The sequence below is a fragment of the Bicyclus anynana genome, chromosome 26, assembly GCF_947172395.1.
Source record: "Bicyclus anynana chromosome 26, ilBicAnyn1.1, whole genome shotgun sequence".
In the NCBI taxonomy this organism is placed as follows: Eukaryota; Metazoa; Arthropoda; class Insecta; order Lepidoptera; family Nymphalidae; genus Bicyclus; species Bicyclus anynana.
Genome location: NC_069108.1, coordinates 5900466 through 5907059, shown reverse-complemented (window position 1 = coordinate 5907059; position 6594 = coordinate 5900466).

Genomic DNA, 6594 nt, shown 5'->3' with positions numbered 1-6594 from the left:
GTCCCAAGGTTGGGGACAAAATATAAAAAAAAGTCTATGTCTCGCACGATATGACAAGTTGACATTTGACGTTTAAGTTATTTTAGACAATAAATTATTGTCTCTGGTAGAACGGTGGTGGTTCGCTCATCCAGGGTTCCCAACTTAGGGGTTTTCCCCCCAGATTTAGGGGACAAATAAGTGAAATGGGATTTTTTTAGGGGTCTGAAATTTTTAGGGGTATTTTCAGGGATTTTTTTGACTCTTTAATATTTTTAAATGGATGATAATTTTAATATTTCTTTCTTGGCCTAGCAACTTATAACGACATATAATACGTTATTCTTCAACCACTCTGAGGCAATTGGAGGCAATTTTCATCGAATAAAAAAAATTGGTAAATTTATTCATGATCATGTATGATTTCAAAAAATCTGAATCTTCAGATAAAGACGTAGTATTTTGTCTGTATTAAATATAGACTTTTGAAACATATGACAGCATATTATTTCTAAATTATTATGAATTTATATTTTTTAGGGGGACAACTCAATAATTAAGGCGATTTTAGGAGTTTTTGACAACAACTTTAGGGATAAATATTTTGGAGAGTTGGTAACACTGCGCTCATCGCCGTGAGATTGTACGTCACGTTTTCATTTTCACCAAAATTTTTCAATTTTCACAATAATTTCACTACCAATAACTTCAATTTTGTTGAAAGAGGACTTCATCGAAACTGTGTTTGGTAAGTAACTAGACTGTAAGTTTGTTATTATAACACATGCGTAGAAAAATAGTGTGAAATGAAATATTTATTTTAGTAGGTTGAGAGTTGTTACGGTGAAGGTAATTGAACGTCCCACTTTTCTTAATCATTTACGCGGAACTATGAAATTATTTCGTACTTGTATTACTTGATACGGTAGCTGAGTTACTGGATATACTAGTTTACTAACGATTATCTTATTAGTTTATCCAAGACATAAGTACTTGAAGTTTGAAGTTTTTTGTTACGGTTCTTGGTCCTAGATTTGTTATATACATACACGTTTTGCATTAAAAAAGTATACCACTACATGTACATACAAACGAAACCTGTTTTCTTTTGTTTGTTTCATTACATGTATTTGCGTACTTATTTATTCCGCGAGATTCTCAAGTCATAAATATAGAATTCATAAAATGATAACATTGTTTTAAAGCTATAAAATCACAGTTTTATTACTTACTTTATTGTAAAATTCTCACAAATAATGTGGGAGTTCATTTTATATTATTGATTTAAATACAGAAATGACATTTACTTATTTCAAGTCAGTATTTATAATAAGAATCTTTTTTTGTGTGCAATAAAGAATTTAACTATCTATGTTTAATCTTAATAATAAAAAGAGCCTGACTGTTTTAAACCCAGCTTGCTACAGAAAAAAAAATGATAAAAACACTTTTGCTTTATAATAAATCTAAACTAAATCACCTAATATAAGTAGAATTCACCTTTGAGATGTATGTGTTTTTATAATAATTTGTTTATTTTGCTGTCATCCTTGAAAAGCCGACAAACCCATGCGACAATGTCACTCTGGTCCGACAAAATACTCTCTACGTATGTTTCACCCCGAAACCGGAGCATCCTCGGGAGATATTGACTCGCGTTCATGATGAAATTCCGCAAAGTAATGCCTGTTTCTATCCAGTATTTGTTTTTTGTTGAAATAGTGCATCTTGACAGCAAATTCTATATTAGAATCTGAAGCTGCTCTAGTAGAAATATAGTAAATTTAACTGGTCAAGGAGACCAATGTGAATAGAGAAGGAGGGTTTTAAGTAGTTTTAAAGGAATCCTTTAACCCTGCACCCATTGGTCACAACCCTGCTCTGATTGGGATGGAAAGAGCACCCGCATGGTGATAACATGAAATACTAATATTTGTGTCTATAGATTCTATAGATTAAAGAATAATAGGCATGTGTCTATAGAATCTATAGATTAAAGAATAATAGGCACGGTAATATTTGTGTCTATAGATTCTATAGATTAAAGAATAATAGGCATGTGTCTATAGAATCTATAGATTAAAGAATAATAGGCACGGTCTATGAGATTTAATTGTTATATAAAATAGCCCTTTGAATATTTACATTTTTTAATAGTATGAAGAGGAATTAGCAAATTATATTCAATAAATACACTGATAATTATAAAATAATTATATTATCAATGCTATCTTCAAACAGCTAATCTCAGTTTATCTCTGTCACATATTTTAATCTCTGCTAAATTACATTTACAGATACGGTGTTCTAATTAAAAAAAGTAATTATTCCATTTTCTTATAATCATTCACAGATTAAAGAATAATAGTAGGGGAGCCCGGGATGCTAAATTTGCAGTTACTCGAGTGTCATTGAGACTGATTACATTTGGTAGATTAAATTATAGGAAGAATAAATGGTTATTTACTTTTTCCGCTTTTAGCGGTGGAAAAAAAAACTACAGACTTTAAAAACAATTTTTATTACTTTGGCTTACTGAAATTGTAAGAAAATTTTAGCGATTAATTAGGAGATTATTTCCTTAAAAATAAGTAAAAAATTAATCACACTCGTACCTCGAGAACTAAAATATAAGGGTTTAATTTTGTAACTTTGAAACCCTCCCATTCCATTACGTTACGCTCAAATCAGATTTTCGAAATGTGCAGTTTTTAGCTATCAACTCACCTACCTTATCTTAATCTGACGTGCTGGTTGAGTATTTATGAAGTTAGTTTTTTTTTGGTTGCCCTAAACGTACCCACCAATATTAAGGGCTCATACTCGGTGGAGGTACTCAACAAAGTGTAAGGTATAGTCCCTTATGTTTATCTGCCGCGCTCGAGTAACTGCAAAAATCCCCTCTTTGGCTCCTCTACTATAACAGGCACGGAACACAACAGTGCTGTAGCCATTCTAAAAACAAAATTCAAAACAAATACATTCTTGAGTTAGTACAACAACAAGTGTCCCATCAGTAATAAAAACACAAAAAAAATTAAATATCACGTGTCTCAAACGGTGAAGGAAAATCATTGTGAGGAAACTTGCATACCTGAGAATTTTCTTAATTCTCTGTGTGTGTGCAGTCTGCCAATCCACATTGGGCCAGCGTGGTGGACTATTGGCCATTCTGAGAGGAGACTTGTGCTCAGCAGTGACCCAAATATGGGTTGATAATGAACAAATTTTAGACAGGCTGAAAACTATATTATTATGAAATCTTTATGACGTCTTGGAAATCAGCAACGGGTGTCGCTATGAACAGGAACATAAAGTGAATGTCAAGGCGCGCATGGTGATGCCCTGCCGTCTGCTGCTTTACCGCTGATACCTAAAATCTTGTATTGCGCAGCTTAACGCACGCTGTTCCGAAACATCATACACATAGTGTATTGTTAGGTATAAGTACATAAACAATGAATTCAACCTATTGTTCGTCTATAATGCCATCCAGCCCATGTTATGTTAATATCGCTACTTCTAATTTGATATGAATCTCTAGTTCGTAACACTCATGTTACGTACATCATTCAAACTCACAAATAACGACGTGACCTGTAAAAGAATTTTCCAAATTGGTAATTAGATCCAGATTACCCCTACAACAACACAAACATATGGGGGGGGGGCGAGGGTGCGAGCCAACAAGCTTTACTTGAGTACATCGGAAGCCCCCCCCCCCCTGCCCTCCTTAGTGGCTCAGAAACTCAAAAAGTTTTTGGATTACGTTTTTCTCCTAAGCTACGAGTTTTACATTAAAGTTTATTTGACAAAAAGTGTAGAGGACATTCTCATCTACACTTAATGTCATTGAGGTTGCTTGAAGTTGCTTGAAATGTGGTTTTTCAGCATTTAGTGTATAAAAAATTATTTTACAACTACCAAGTTCAAATGAGAAAGTTGTTCCTCTCAAAAAACCCTCCATCATTTATTTGAAAAATTTTTCGTCGGACTTATCGTAAAGGCGTCTAATTTTTAAGTACTTCCCGATTGTGCGCCACGATCGACAGTGGGGATGATGACTGGGTATATATCATAAAAATCAATATATTCAATATTGATTTTTATGATATATTCGGACGTAAAAAGCAAAGATTGTCTGGATATTTGCAAAATAAATAAGATTATAAAATTTCAAAACTATTAAAAATCTTTTATCGTAATTAGACTAAAATTCATACAGTTTTAGCTTCCTTACATTAAATGTGTCATTTTTCAATATTAATTAATTATTATTAATAATAATAATGAATAAAAAATAATAAGAACAAAGATATTAGTAATTTTGTTTGAACGCCCATACTAATCTAACGATCATGATGCACCTACGACGTCATTTAATCGTACCATTTTGTATGGGGCGTTTTTCAGGGAACCGCGGCAGCGCCGCAAATCTGACCCTTTAAGTCCCTGTAGCTCCGAAAGTAATGATCGCAGATACCCTGTTACTTTACAAAATTGCTTTACTATTAGCATACTCTTAATTTATATACAATTTAAAAAAACCGTCATCATCCCTATTGTCCGCCACTATGCACCATGTAATATATTACCATTGTGTAATATATATTATCTATACTAATATTATAAAGCTGAAGAGTTCGTTTGTGTGAACGCGCTAATCTCAGGAACTGCTGGTCCGATTTGCAAAATTCTTTCAGTGTTAGATAGCCCATTTATCGAGGAAGGCTAAGGCTATATATTATCCCCGTATTCCTACGGGAACGGGAACCACGCGGGTGAAACAGCGGCTAAGTCTACTCCTTAATATTGATATGCAATGGTTGTTGCAGAATCAGCATGGGTGGTAGGTGACGTGTGACCATGCGCGCGCGCTGCTTCTCGCCCGCACCGCTCTCTGTCCAGCAATGCTGTTAGGTGAGTGCTCAGCCTTATCTCTGTTACCTGTGTAGTGGCGTGCACAACGAACACGACTAGGGTAGCCACTTGATATATCTGTTTTCATCTGCATTGTCTCGTGCATGTTCATCATCATCATTATCAGCTGATGGACGCTCAATGCTGGATATTTTGACGGCCTCCGTGGCGCAGTGGTATACGCGGTGGATTTAAAAGACAGGTCCTGGGTTCGATCCCCGGCTGGACCGTCGGTTTTCTTAATTGGTCCAGGACTTCCAAACAAACCGGTCTCTTCCTGCAACCCGCTTGTTATCCTCGGTCCACGTAGTAGGGGGTCGACCAACACTGCGCTTTCCGGTGCAGGGTCGCTATTCCAGCACCTTGGAACCCCAACGTCCATCGGCTCTTCGAATTCGATCACGCAGAGAATTCGAGACGCATTGTTCGCTCCATCGCCTTTTGAGTGACTGAGCCTTTTTATGAGGGCTACATTTAGCGACCAGGTCAGCCTTTCTTACTAGCTGATAATATAGCTTTCCATAGCCAAGCCACTTTGACTAACAAAGATAATAATTTCCAGCACTACCCAAGATTCCCCGACCCAACACCCAAAGCGTAATCCCAATTCTGTTCAAATATGTACGTATACCTATTTACCTATCCTTTCAATACATAACCTAGTTAATTAATTATCTATTATTATCTATACTAATATTATAAAGCTGAAGAGTTTGTTTGTTTGTTTGTTTGTTTGTTTTGAACGCGTTAATCTCTGGAACCATTGGTCCGATTTGAAAAATTCTTTCAGTGTTAGATAGCCCATTTATCGAGGAAGGCTATAGGATTGTCTATATAATATATATATATATATACAATCCCTGTATTCCTACGGGAACGGAAACCACGCGGGTGAAACCGCGCGGCGTCAGCTAGTTTCAAAATAAATCTAATCCTAATTTAGGGAAGTGAAAAATGTTGTGTGATATTTTTTTATAGAGCGGTGCCCCATTAATGTTTTGCTTTTCGTTGCGTCGTTTTTCATATATTTTAAACAACATACTACATTAAAGCGTTGCTTCGTCGCAAGCGACGTCGACGTTTCAACGGACTGACAGTGCTAATTTGTGTTGTCATTTGTTTGCATCATCATCATCATATCAGCCGATGCAAGTCCAATGGAGGACATAGGCCTTTTGTAGGGACTTCCAAACATCACGACACTGAGCCACCTGCATCCAGCGAATGTCTGCCACTCGCTTGATTACCTGGTCGACCGACATTGATTTTTTTAATGCGGGGTCACCATTCCATCACCTTGAGACACCAACGTCCATCTGTGAACGGTGTTATTCGTCGTCAGCCTTTGACGGCCTCCGTGGCGCAGTGGTATGCGCGATGGATCTACAAGACGGAGGTCCTGGGTTCGATCCCCGACTGGGCCGATTGAGGTTTTCTTAATTTGTCCAGGTCTGGCTGGTGGGAGGCTTCGGCCGTGGCTAGTTACCATACTACCGACAAAGATGTACCGCCAAGCGATTTCATCCTACTCCTAAAAAGTTAGCCCGCTCCCATCTTAGATTGCATCATCACTTACCATCAGGTGAGATTGTAGTCAAGGGCTAACTTGTAAAAAAAAAATAAGCGGTTCGTTAAGTTACTAGTATGTCGGTGACTTTGTGCGTGCGTAGCCCTTTCCGTTGCGACGTCGTGCGT